At 37.3% G+C, this 14,100-nt stretch overlaps 1 protein-coding gene across 2 annotated transcripts in view; it reads left to right on the plus strand.

Annotated features, from left to right (window-relative positions):
- The window catches only part of CDKL5 (cyclin dependent kinase like 5), a 203,354-nt gene that overhangs the window by 79,886 nt on the left and 109,368 nt on the right, over positions 1-14,100 (plus strand). The window lies entirely within an intron of this gene.

Consider the following 14,100-nt stretch of genomic DNA (forward strand, 5'->3'; position numbering starts at 1 on the left):
GTTTTTTGTGATATTTTCTAATGGAATTCTTTATATCTGAGAGGAGTTTAAAAATTTAGCCCAAGTCATAATTTAAACTCAAATCTATCTATCATAACATATATGTGTGTGTATATATGCATAAATAAAGAAGATTCCATTTTTATGTTTATTTTTTCTTTCCTGCTGTACAAAATCATATGTTTTGGATATAAGGTTTCATGACAGTTGATGTATTTTTGGGTTTTAGATCATAATATTCTTAATTCAATGAATTTCCTGTTAAAATTGGGTGTTCAAAGTATCTTATGTTGATAATAGTTATCTGAAGATCTCGGCTAGTAAATCCTCAAAAAATGGTTTGTATACTGTGCTTATTGATTTAAGATGATTAAGAATTTAAAATGATAAATTAAACATACTCAAAATAAATTTAGGAACTTGAATACCTTGTTAAGAAATACTACTGCAGTTGGAAATTAAACAAATGAAAAGCTCTCTAATGAATTTCTATACTGTTAATGAGTTGCCTTGAGTTATAATAAATTTCTGAAGCTTTAAAAAAGTAAAATTCCTCAGTGGATACTACTCAGGGGAAATAGGTTGTTAAATTTGACTCTTTCAAAAAACACAGTACTTCCTCTTATACCATGGCTCTGTTTATGCAGCATAATAAATGGATGCTTCAGTTCTTAATCTTTTGAGTTTTAAAGTTGAAAAATTTCTGATAATAATGCAAATCTTCCAACAGTGTTCTCTCAGTCTTGTCCCACTTCTTCCTATCACTGTTTCCCCATACTTTTTTTTTAACCTTATCTAAGCTCTCTTTCTGCCTTTCATGTAAAAAAAGTTTTATTAGTTGAATATATCGTTTTTATCTTTCCATGTGTCTGGCAAATATATATTTGTTACCTGTACCTGGTTCTCATAATGCACACTGTTAGTCCCAGTAAGATGGGCCTATAATAAAAGTAGATGAGAGCAGGTATCTCTGCTCTTGGGAAAACAACTCTAAATGGGAACTCTGATTCCTTGGGCAGTTTAGTTAAAAGGGCAAATAAACCATAGATTTCTTGCTCTTTTCTGGCTTATGGTCTGAAGAGGTAGAAGGACAGATACTTGAAAAAATAACCCACGAGATTGCTGCAAATGACATTGCATCGAAAAAATTTCTCTTTTTACTGCCCTTCACTAAATGAGGGATTCACAGACCAGCTCTCTAAGTATTGTTGCTTTTCCCTTTACATGCATCTGAAAAGATACTGCTGGATGGAAAATGTAAAGCATAAATTAGTGCCTACCTCAGAGTAATATAAAACTCTTTTTAGAATCTGCAGCTGTTTAGTCATTAGACTTGTTACAGATATATCCTCTTTTCAGCTGGAATCAGAGCTTCAGTCTTTACCGCATTATCTGAAAAGAGAATTTGATGCTTCTAAGATTTGCTCTTTGGGATCAAACAAATGGATTATTATGAAATCTCATGTTATATTTAAAGATGGATATGATCCTCCCTGTTGTACCCATGATATATAAAAAAAAAATCACACCTATATATTTTGCATAGCTTTTAAAGACTTAATGAAATGCTTATAAAAATGTGTAAATCAGGTGTGTATGATTACATATGTATAGGTACGTGTGATCACTTACGCATCAATTTCATCTTTTGGATAAGGTTGGCTGTGGGTGTATATATAATTAAAGAATTCTTAGCACATTATATATTTGAACAAGTGTGAAAGAAAGTTATTGTTTTAAATCATGTACTGTTGCAAGAAATTTAGAGGTCACGCTTATAAACAAATGTATTCTGTTTATTGTAAACACAGTGTGGTATTGGGCTATTCCAGGCCAAAGACCATATTTCTTAATTTTCTGAAACAAATGCTGCACAACTGAAAAAGAAAAATGTAACTATACTCCTTTTCACAGCTTCTGTTTATTGTATATATGCACATTGGCATATATATGAAAACTCTTAGCAGTAAGTGTTAAGCTACTTATGGCACCTTAGAACTACTCACATTTGGAAGAAGTTCTGGCTTGGACATTTACTTTCCATATATACGTTGCTGGTTCTCTTTTTATTTGCATGTCTGCTTTGAAGTTCTTATGCATATTTTACAGCATACTTTTCTTTGCAGAAGCTCAGAGAGGTCATCCTTACAACAAAGTAGGGCAAATGGAATGGAGTGACATAGGGAGATTTGATTAGAACTGGAGACAAAGCTTTGTGTAGTCTGATTGGGAGAGGTTGGGGGCAACGCTAATTGATCCTAGGACAGGGAAGTGCTGATTCATGTATTTCCTTTCCTGTGGCTATGGTTGACATATGAGAAATTTTTGTTTGTTTTGAAGTGGTGGATGACATATGCTCTTGGGATAGCTAATTATACAAAGGCATGAAGAATCCACCATTGGGGTAGAGCCTAGAAGTATTTATTTTTATTTTTATTTTTTTTAAGGTTTTATTTATTTGAATTTATTTGTAAAGCAGAGAGCACAAGCAGGGGGAGCAGGAGAGGGAGAAGTAAGCCCCATGTGAGGCTCCATCCCAGGACCCTGGGATCATGACCTGAGTCTAAGGCAGACGCTCAACCAACTGAGCCACCCAGGTGCCCCAAGCCTAGAATTATTTAATAAATAATAAGATTGACTTAAATTATAGAACCAAAAATGAAGACCACTGTAGAGAGCTTTTGTAGAGTACCAGGTCCCTGTGGAAGGATTAGAGATGATCCTAAGGGTTTGTAGTAAACTGAAAAGTCATTGCTAATATTTGTACGACTGACAAACTTATAAAGGGTTTGTAAGTTTTAGGGGAGAAATAGTGAGCTTGGCTTTTATAAAAAAGGAATAAAATGGCAGCAAAATACCAAACCTGATAATAAATACCACATATTGAGCATCTAACATATGCCAGCTAACTCTGCTAGATGTTGTCCCTTTACTACTCACAACAGCCCTACTGTTATACCCATTTTACAGAGAAGAAAGCAGAGTCATTAGAGAGGTTATGTGTTAGGGCCAAGATTATGCAGCTAAGAAGTGGTGGAACCAGGCTTTTCCTGATGCCAGAAATCACTAACTTGAGCATAACTGTGAAATGTCATGGACCTTCCAAGAGGGAGTGTAGAGCAGAGTTAAGGGCGTGCCTTAAATAGTCCTACTGACAGGAGTGGGAGGCAGACATCTAGAAAGCAAGGAAGAAAGATTTTTAAAAATGTACTCACCAGCAGTGTAAAAATCCATAAAAAGATCCATGATGATAAGGATTGAGGGGTGAGAAGACCCATTTCATTTAATATTATCATTTATTGATGACCCCTTTAAGTGAAATGGTACATAGAATGCCAAATTGCAAGAGGTTAAGGAGAGAGCAGGTTGAGAAAATCCAGATTGTGTCCTTTTTCTCTTTTAAGAGTTGAGGAATTGAGAGTAGTAGGAGGAATAGATGTGATTCACTAGTCAGGAATACCCATATTTCCCCCCGCTAAAAGGCATTCTTGGGTTATTAATCACTTATTATGCATAATGTGTCTTTTGCTATGAGGGTTCATTCTTAGCAAGCATTATATATTTTGAATTACTGATTCTTGTTTTTCAGATTAATTTTGTTTTCTACCAAAAAGCTGAATGGTGATTTGGTCATTTTTTTTTTTTAAAGGTTTTATTTATTTGACGCAAAGAGTACAAGTGGGCTGAGCAGCAGGCAGAAGGAAGAGGGAGAAGCAGGCTCTCCAGTGAGCAGGGAGCCCGATGTGGGGCTCAATCCCAGGACCCAGGGATCATGACCTGAGCCGAAGGCAGATACTTAACTGACTGGTTCGGTTATTTTTAAAAATTAAAAAACTGAACTATTTAAAGCAAATACTTGAAGGAAAGGTCAATGAACCATCACCAGTTAAACAGATTGTTTATAGGGTACCATCTAAAACCATACAGTTATTTTCTACTAAAACAAAATAAATGTTTTAGTTTTTTCCACATTAAATGAAACAAGCCTAAACATTTTTTTTGGATTTAAGTTTTACATGTGAATTGAGCTTTTAAAATAGCTTAAAACAGATGAATCAACAATGACAAACTGAATATATGGGATTAATTATTTTTTGTCATTACTCTCCTCCTTATTTAAATATAAGTAGGGTGTAGATTCCTGCTTCTTCTGTACAAAATTTCTGCCATTTAGGGACGCCTGGGTGGCTCAGTTGGTTAAATGTCTGCCTTCACATAAAATCTTTAAAAAAGAATTTCAACATTGAAGAAAATCAGAGATAGGCTTAGATTTTTTAATAAAGATTGTAAGCAGCTGGAAATATTTCAGTATTGTTTGATTATTTCACATAATCATTTTTTTTAAGTAATCGCACTTTCCTAAATGACTTTAATTTACTGCAGGTTATGGAGATTAACAAGGTGCCACTGTTCAATTGGACTTTGGGTCAGGAACAGATTGTAGGCATTATTGGGGGAAGATATCTTCCGTCTACTCTTAAAGTGGCACTCATAGAACCATTACTTGTGTGTGGGTTCCTCTTGTGACCTACCTTTTCTTGCTGATAAGTTAATTATAGAATAATTTCTGAACACTACAAAAGTCTTATCAAAATCATACTTCTTTGTATTATAATATTCTGTATTTCAGATTCTGCTAGTCTTTAAAAATTTATTTTAAATTCAATTAACATATATTATTAGTTTCAGAGGTAAAGGTCAGTGATTCATCTGTCTTACATAATACCCAGTGCTCATTATATCATGTGCCCTCCTTAATGTCCATCACCCAGTTGCCCCACCCCCCTACCCATCTCCCCTCCAGCAACTCTTCAGTTTATTTTCTGTGGTTAAGAGTTTCTTAAGGTTTGTCTCCCTTTCTGATTTCATCTTACTTTATTTTTTCTTCTCTTCCCCTATGATCCTCTGTTTTGTTTCTTAAATTCCACATGAATGAGATCATATTATTATCTTTCTCTGATTGACTTATTGTACTCAGCATAATACCCTCTAATTCTTTTTTTTTTTTTTAAAGATTTTATTTATTTATTTGACAGGCAGAGATCACAAGTAGGCAGAGAGACAGGCAGAGGGAGAGGGGGAAGCAGGCTCCCCACTGAGCAGAGGGCCTGATGTGGGGCTCAATCCCAGGACCCTGAGATCATGACCTGAGCTGAAGGCAGAGGCTTAACCCATTGAGCCACCCAGGTGCCCCAATACCCTCTAATTCTATCCATGTTGTTGCAAATGGCAAGATTTTTTTTTTTTTTTTTTTTTTTGGTTGGCTGAGTGGTATTTCATTGTGTGTGTGTGTATACTCATACCACATGTTCTTTATTCATTCATCATTCAGGGGACAGCTGAGCTCTTTCCAGAGTTTGGCTATTGTGGACATTCCTGCTATAAACACTGGGGAGCAGGTGTCCCAGTGTTCAGATCATTACATTTGTATCTTTGGGATAGATACCCAGTAGTGCAATTGGTGCATCATAGGATAGCTCTATTTTCAACTTTTTAAGGAATCTCCGGATGGTTTTCTGGAGTGGCTGCACAAGCTTGTATATCCCTCCAACAGTGTAGGAGGGTTCCCCTTTCTCCACATCCTTGCAAATATCTTTTGCTTTCTGAGTGGTTAATTTTAGCCATCTGACTGGTATGAGGTGGTATCTTACTGTTTTGTTGATTTGTATTTCCCTGATGCTAAGTGATGGTGAACATTTTTTCATGTGTCTGTGGACCATTTGTGTGTCTTCTTTGGAGAAATGTCTGTTCATGTTTTTGTTCTTCGGGTGTCGAGTTTGATAAGGTCTTTATAGATTTTGGATACTAGCCCTTTATCTGATATGTCATTTGCAAATATCTTCTCCCATTCTGTCACTTGTCTTTTGGTTTTGTTGACTGTTTCCTTTGCTGTGCAAAAGCCTTTTATCTTGATGAAGTCCCAGTGGTTCATTTTTGCCTTGTTTGCCTTTGGAGACATGTCTAGCAAGAAGTTACTGTGGCCAAGGTCACAGAGGTTGCTGCCTCTGTTCTCCTTTAGGATTTTGATGGATTCCTGCCTCACATGTAGGTCTTTCATCCATTTTGAGTCTGTTTTTGTGAATGGTGTGAGGAAATGGTCCAGTTTCGTTCTTTTGCATGTGGCTGTCCCAATTTTCTCAACACCATTTGTTGAAGAGATTGTCTTTTTTCCATTGGACATTCTCTCCTGCTTTGTTAAAGATTAGTTGACCATAGAGTTGAGGGTCCATTTCTGGGATGTCTATTCTGTTCCATTGATCTATATGTCTGTTTCTGTGGCAGTACCATACTGTCTTGATTATAGCTTTGTAATAAAGCTTGAAGTCCAGAATTGTGATGCCACCAGCTTTGGTTTTCTTTTTCCACATTCCCTTGGGTATTCGGGAGTCTTTTCTGGTTCCATACCAATTTTAGGATAATTTGTTCCAGCTCTATGAAAAAAGTTGATGGTATTTTGATAGGGATTACATTGAGTGTATAGATTGCTCTTGGTAGCATAGACATTTTAAGAATAGTTGTTCTTCCAATCCATAAGAATGGGACATTTTTTCCATTTCTTTGTGTCTTCCTCAATTTCTTTTTTTGAGTGTTCTGTAGTTTTCTGAGTACCAATCCTTTGCCTCTTTGGTTGGGTTTATTCCTAGGTAGCTTATGGTTTTAGGTGCAATTGTAAATGGGGTTGACTCCTAATTTCTCTTTCTTCTGTCTCATTGTTAGTGTATAGAAAGACAACTGATTTCTGTGCATTCATTTTATATCCTGCCATTGCTGAATTCCTGTGAGTTCTAGCAATTTCGGGGTGGAGTCGTTGGGTTTTCCACATAGAGTATCATATCATCTGGGAAGAGTGGGAGTTTGAGTACTTTGCTGACTTGGATTCGTTTTATTTCTTTTTGTTGTCTGTTTGCTGAGGCTAGGACTTCTAGTACTGTGTTGAACAGCAGTGGTGATAATGGACATCCCTGCTGTGCCCCTGACGTTAGGAGAAAAGCTCTCAGTGTTTCCCTGTTAAGAATGGTATTTGCTGTGGGTTTTTTGTATATGGGTTTTATGATATTGAGTTATGTTCCCTCTATCCCTACACTATGAAGAGTTTTAATCAAGAAAGGAGCTGTACTTTCTCAGTTGCTTTTTCTGCACCCATTGAGAGGATGGTTCTTGTCCTTTGTTTTATTTATGTAGTATATCACATTGATTACTTTGTGGGTGTTGAACCACCCTTGCAGCCCGGGAATAAATCTCACTTGTTTTTGGTGAATCATTCTTTTTTTTTTTTTTTTAAAGATTTTATTTATTTATTTGACAGAGAGAGATCACAAGTAGAGAGGCAGGCAGAGAGAGAGAGGGAAGCAGGCTCCCTGCTGGCAGAGAGCCCGATGCGGGACTCGATCCCAGGACCCTGAGATCATGACCTGAGCCGAAGGCAGCGGCTTAACCCACTGAGCCACCCAGGCGCCCTTGGTGAATCATTCTTTTAATGTACTGTTGGATCCTATTGACTGGTACTTTGGTGAGAATTTTTGCATCCATGTTCTTCAGGGTATGATTCTCCTTTTTTTGATGAGATCTTTGTCTGGTTTTGGGATCAAGGTATTGCTGGCCTCGTAGAATGAGTTGGGAAGTTTTCCTTCCATTTCTATTTCTTTAAACAGCTCAAAAGAATAGGTATTAATTCTTCTGTAAATGTTTCGTAGAATTCCCATGGGAAGCCATTTGGCCCTGGTCTCTTGTTCGTTGGAAAATTTTTGATTGCTGTTTATGGGGGTCTGTTCAGGTTTTCTATTTCTTCCTGTTTCAGTTTTGGTAGTTTATATGTCTCCAGGAATGCATCCATTTCTTCCAGATTGCCCAATTTGTTGGCATATATTGCTCATGATATGTATTCATAATCGTTTGCTTTTCTTCAGTGTTGTTTCTGATCACTCCTTTTTCATTCATGATTTTATTAATTTGGGTCCTTTCTCTTTTCTTTTTGATAAATCTGGCCAGGGGTTTATCAATCTTATTAATTCTTTCAAGGATCCAGCTCTTTGTTCCGTTGATCTGTTCTATTCTTTTGGTTTCTGTTTTATTGATTTTTGCTCTCATCCTTATTGTTTCTCTTCTGCTGAGTTTAGGCTTTATTTGCTGTTCTTCCTCCAGCATCTTTAGGTATAAGGTTAGGTTGTGTATTTGAGACCTTTCTTGTTTCTTGAGAAAGGCTTGTATTGCTATATACCTCCCTCTTAGGTCCACCTTTACTATATCCCAAAGATTTTGAATAGTTGTGTTTTCATTTTCATTTGTTTCCATGAATTTTAAAAATTCTTCTATTTCGTGGTTGACCCATTTATTCTTTAGTAGGATGCTCTTTAGCCTCCATGATTTGAGTTCTTTGCAAATTTCTTCTTGTGATTGAGTTCCAGTTTCAAAGCATTGTGATCAGAAAATATGCAGGGAATGATCTCAATCTTTTGGTACAGGTTGAGACCTGATTTGTGATCTTTTCATGTGATCTGTTCTGGAGAATGTTCCATGTATACTTGAGAAGAATGTGTATTCTTTTGCTTTGGGATGGAATGTTCTGAATGTATCTGTGATGTCCATCTGGTCCAGTGTGTCATTCAAAGCCCTTATTTCCTTGTTGATCTTCTGCTTAGATGATCTGTCCATTGCAGTGAGGGAGCTGTTAAAGTCCTGTACTCTTACTGTCTCTTATTGTATTATTATCAGTTTTTTTTTAAATTTTGTTATTAATTGGTTCATATAATTGGCTGTTCCCTTGTTAGGGGTGTCAGTATTTACAATTGTTAGATCTTCTTGTGGGATAGACCTTTTAATTATGATATAGTGTCCTTCCTCATCTTTTAATACAATCTTTGGTTTAAAATCTAATTTGTCTGATATAAGGATTGCCACTCCAGCTTTCTTTTGATGTCTATTAGTATGATAAATGTTTTCCACCCTCTCACTTTCAATCCGGAGGTGTCTTTGTGTCTAAAATGGGTCTCTTGCAGATAGCATATCTGTGGGTCTTACTTTTTTATCCAATCTGATATCGTCTTTTGATTGGGGCATTAAGCCCATTTACATTCAGAGTAACTATTGAAAGATATGAATTTAGTGCCATTGTATTGCCTATAAAGTGACTGTTACTGTATATTGTCTCTGTTCCTTCCTGGTCTATGTTATTTTTAGGCTCTCTCTTTGATTAGAGAATACCTTTCAATATTTCTTGTAGGGCTGGTTTGGTGATTGCAAATTCTTTTAGTTTCTGTTTGTCCTGGAAGCTTTTTTATCACTTCTTCTATTTTGAATGACGTCCTGGCTGGGTAAAGTATTCTTGGCTGCATGTTTTTCTCATTTAGCACCCTGATTACATCATGCTGGTCTGTTCTGGCCTGCAGTGTCTGTGTGGATAGGTCTGCTAATCTAATATTTATACCTTATAAGTTACAGACCTCTTGTCCTGAGCTGCTTTCAGGATTTTCTCTTTGTCTCTGAGATTTACAAGTTTCACTATTATATGTCAGGGTGTTGACCTATTTTTATTGATTTTGAGGGGAGGTTCTCTGTGCTTCTTGGACTTTGATGTGTGTTTCCTTCTCCAGATTAGGGAAATTCTCTGCTATGATTTGCTCCAGTATACCTTCTGCTCCCCTCTTTCTTTCCTCTTCTTCTGGAGTCCCAGTTGTTTTAATACCGTGTTTTGCTTTATTATATTACTTATCTCTCAAATTCTTCCATTGTGATCCAGTAGTTTATCTCTCTTTGTCTCGGCTTCTTTATTCTATGCCATTTTGTCTTTTATATCACTAATTCTCTATTCTTCGTTTATCATATAAGAGCCTCATTAACATCCTTTTTTAATTACATCTCATTACATCTCATTAATATCCTTTAAATATCTACTAAAGTAGATATCTTTTTGATATCTACTTTAGTTCTTTTATTTCCCCACAAAGGGATTCTCTAGTGCCTTCTATGCTTTTTTCAAGCCCAGCTCTTATCTTTATAATCATTATTCTTTTTTTTTTTTTTATTTTCAGCATAACAGTACTCATTGTTTTTGCACCACACCCAGTGCTCCATGCAATACGTGCAGTCTCTATTACCCTACACCTGGTTCCCCAACCTCCCACCCCTAGCCCCTTCAAAACCCTCAGGTTGTTTTTCAGAGTCCATAGTCTATCATGGTTCATCTCCCCTTCCAGTTTCCCTCAACTCCCTTCTCCTCTCCATCTCCCCATGTCCTCCATGTTCTTTGTTATGCTCCACAAATAAGTGAGACCATATGATACTTGACTCTCTCTGCTTGACTTATTTCGCTCAGCATAATCTCTTCCAGTCCTGTCCATGTTGCTACAAAAGTTGGGTATTCATCCTTTCTGATGGAGGCATAATACTCCATCATGAATATGTACCACATCTTCCTTATCCATTCGTCCGTTGAAGGGCATCTTGGTTCTTTCCACAGTTTGGCGACCGTGGCCATTGCTGCTATAAACATTGGGGTACAGATGGCTCGTCTTTTCACTACATCTGTATCTTTGGGGTAAATACACACACAAAACAGATAATCATAAATGGGCAGAAGATATGAACAGACACTTCTCCAATGAAGACATACAAATGGCTATCAGACACATGAAAAAATGCTCATCATCACTAGCCATCAGGGAGATTCAAATTAAAAGCACATTGAGATATCACCTTACACCAGTTAGAATGGCCAAAATAAGCAAGACAGGAAACAACGTGTGTTGGAGAGGTTGTGGAGAAAGGGGAACCCTCTTACACTGTTGGTGGGAATGCAAGTTGGTGCAGCCACTCTGGAGAACAGTGTGGAGATTCCTCAAGAAATTAAAAATAGAGCTTCCCTATGACCCTGCAATTGCACTGCTGGGTATAATCATTATTCTTAACTGTAGTTCCAGCATTTTACTTATATGTATTGATTAGGTCCCTGACAATCAGTACTACTTCTTGTTTTCTTTTTTTGAGATGAGTTTTTCTGTTTTGTTATTCCTTTTTTTTTTCTGTTTTGTTATTCTGTCCAAAGAATAGATGAGTGAGAGAATGAAATACTAAAATGGCAACAACGACCCCAGAAAAATATACACTAAACAAAGTAGAAGAGACCTGAAACCGGAAAAAAAAATTTAAAAAATTTTTTAAAAAAGGGAGTAATCAGACAGGTGAACAGAATAGAGGAATACACTGGATTCTTTGTATTTTGGTCAGTTTGTTAGAAAACTAAATCTCAAAATTGTAAAGAAAGAAAAACATATATGTACAAAAATAAAATCAATTACAATGAAAGGATAGAATGTAACTGTAAAAATGAAAAGAGAAAAGGAAAAAAAAAAGAATATAAGCAGACAGGTGAACAGAACAGAGCAATCCACTATGTCCTGAGTGTACTTTCGTAAGTTTATTAGAAGATATGCATCCGAAAATTATAAAGAAAGAAAACACACACACACACACACATACACAAACACACACACACACCGAAAAACAAAATGAAATACATTGAAAGGATAGAATATAACTGTAATGATGGAAATTAAAGGATTAGAAAGAAGAGTTGATAAAATAAGAAGTTGTTTGGAAGTGAAAGAGAAAAGTAATAAAATTGAAAAACTAAAGAATCCTGGGGGGAAGAAACCCATGAATTTCCATATACTATTTTTCCCTACTGCTGCAGTTTTGCAATTCTCTGTGATTGGTAAATTTGGTCTTAGCAGGATGTTCTTGCTGATCATCTGGGGGAGGAGCCTGTTGCACTGATTCTCCAGTGTCTTTGCCCCAGGTGGAATTGCACCACCCTTGCCAGGGGCCAAATGAACTAATCTGCTAAGGATTATTCTGTGTTTCTTTTGTTCCTTGAAGGTTTTCTACAGCACTTAAGAGAATGAGAATGAAAATGTCTGTCTCCCAGTCGCCAGCCCCAGAGCAGAGACAGCTTGGGGCTCCACTCCTCAGTGCGCCCCCAGGGAAAAGCAGTCAATCACTCCTGTGCCCCTGGTCTCTGTCCATACTCCATGCTCACCCAGACTGTGACTGAGTGTTTCTCAGACACACGACCCTGTTTAGAGGCTCCAAACCCTGCAGGCTCCTGCAGCTTGCACCCATGCTGCTCCTCCCAGGGGAGGGAGGGGAGGGAGGAGAGGGTTTCGTGGCAGTTCTGCTGCTCGCTGGGCCCCTGTTCAGGGAGGAGTTGCCTGACTCTGCCGTGGTTCCGGTTCGAGGTATATGGTAACTCCTAGCTGAGAGCCCACTGCTGGGCTCTCACTGATTGCAGCTGTCTTCCCTGTTCTGATGCCTGGGAACTCAGGCACCCCCGGTCTTCCCATGACCCCGAGGATCCTGAGACCACACTATCCCCCCTAGGATTCTGCCCCGCTTCACCACCTGAGCACCTTTCAGGCAGAGGCATCTCTTAGTAGAGTGGACTTCTAAAAGTTCAGATTTTGTGTTCTGCTGTCATATCACTTTCTGGTGCTGGCTGATGATGGCTCCTCTACTCCCGACTCACCTCCCCACAGTGTTTCTTTACATATATCACCTAGGATTGACCTCTGTGCACCTCCTACCTTGCAGAAAGTGGTCACTTTTCTCTTTGTAGAGCTGCGGGTATTCTTTTCTTAGATCTCGGTTGAGTTCTCAGGTTTTCAGAATGATTTGATAGGTGTCTAGCCGAATTCCTGGGACCAGACGAAACTAACATCTCCTACTCCTCCACCATCTTGGACTCAGCTCTCTGCTAGTGTTTTGATATAGAGCAAACTACCTATGTTTCTGTCATCTTATTATCAGTAAAAGAAATAATGGTTCATATATTAATTTACAGGGGAGTCTAACTTCTTCAGGCAAATAAAATAATTTTGTGTTTTTACCAGCTTCATGGTTACCTTTGATCATCATAATCTAGATTTGTTTTGTTTGTTTGGTTGATTTTTAGTAAACGAGATAAAGAAATGGTCATTTTAGAGCTGGCTGGTAATAATCTGCATGCATTGTGTACAGAGAAGACTACCTTCTGTACCTTCTCACAGTGACTCAATTCCTAAATGATTTGTTCCTCCCTCCCCCACACACTCCTCTATCCCCTTCTAGAGGATGAGTTGGCAGGGACACTACATGGACTTTAAAGTCTTCTTTTCCGCTAATCATAAAAACATAATTAGTTCAAAGAAAAGAACATTCTATACCTTCTTCAGATGAGTAATTTCATTAGTCTCTGTTAAATGTCTGTGCTTAAGGGATTTACAGTAGCTCTTTAATGCATCTTCTTTTTAAAACTTCAGGAGCAAAAATGAAAGCAAATCATTTTTTTACATAGGCCTGAGTTATGTATTCACTGGTAATACAAGAAAAGGAACTAATCAACAAATGCCCAGATGGTGGGATACTTTTGAGTCGTTAAGCATAACTGTCAGTTGTTGAAAGCAGTAACTGGAAAGTAGTGCACAATGATCTATTTTTATATAAATAGTAGTCCAACCCTGAAATACTATTAGAAGCTATCTATAGTTGATATTCTACAACGCTTTTGAGCTTTACTCATTCCTAATTTAAAGATTTGTTTCATATGTTAAAGCTTTTAATTTTTAAATATCAAAAATTTTTGGACATTCTGTACTTAAAGTACTGTTCTAGACGAGGCATTATAAAATACAATTCAACCAAATATCTGCTCAAGCAAAATCTGTTGAGTGCCCACAAAATGTCAGGTACTCTGCCTGGCCCTGGCTCCGTAGAAGTCAATAAGTAATTCCTATTTTTGAGGAATTTAGCCTAGCATGTATAAATCAACAAATGTAAGATCCTGTTTTCTTTTATCAGAAAGCTTAACACATAGCTTGGGGGAGGTAAATTTGATAGAAGATTGTAGTTGAAGTGATAATGTGAAACCTTTCCCATTTTATCAATAAATTCTTCATGAAAGTCTACTGAGGAAAATACTCATGTCAGTAATAAAGGAAAAACAAGAATTTCCCAAACCCCATAATGGCATAGGAGTTGTTTTCTACCTTCCATCTTTTGGCTATCGTGAATAATGTCTCTGTGAACTTTTGTGTACAAGTTTGGTTGAGGTCCTGTTTTCAGTTCTTT

The sequence above is a fragment of the Meles meles genome, chromosome X (assembly GCF_922984935.1).
Source record: "Meles meles chromosome X, mMelMel3.1 paternal haplotype, whole genome shotgun sequence".
Taxonomy (NCBI): domain Eukaryota; kingdom Metazoa; phylum Chordata; class Mammalia; order Carnivora; family Mustelidae; genus Meles; species Meles meles.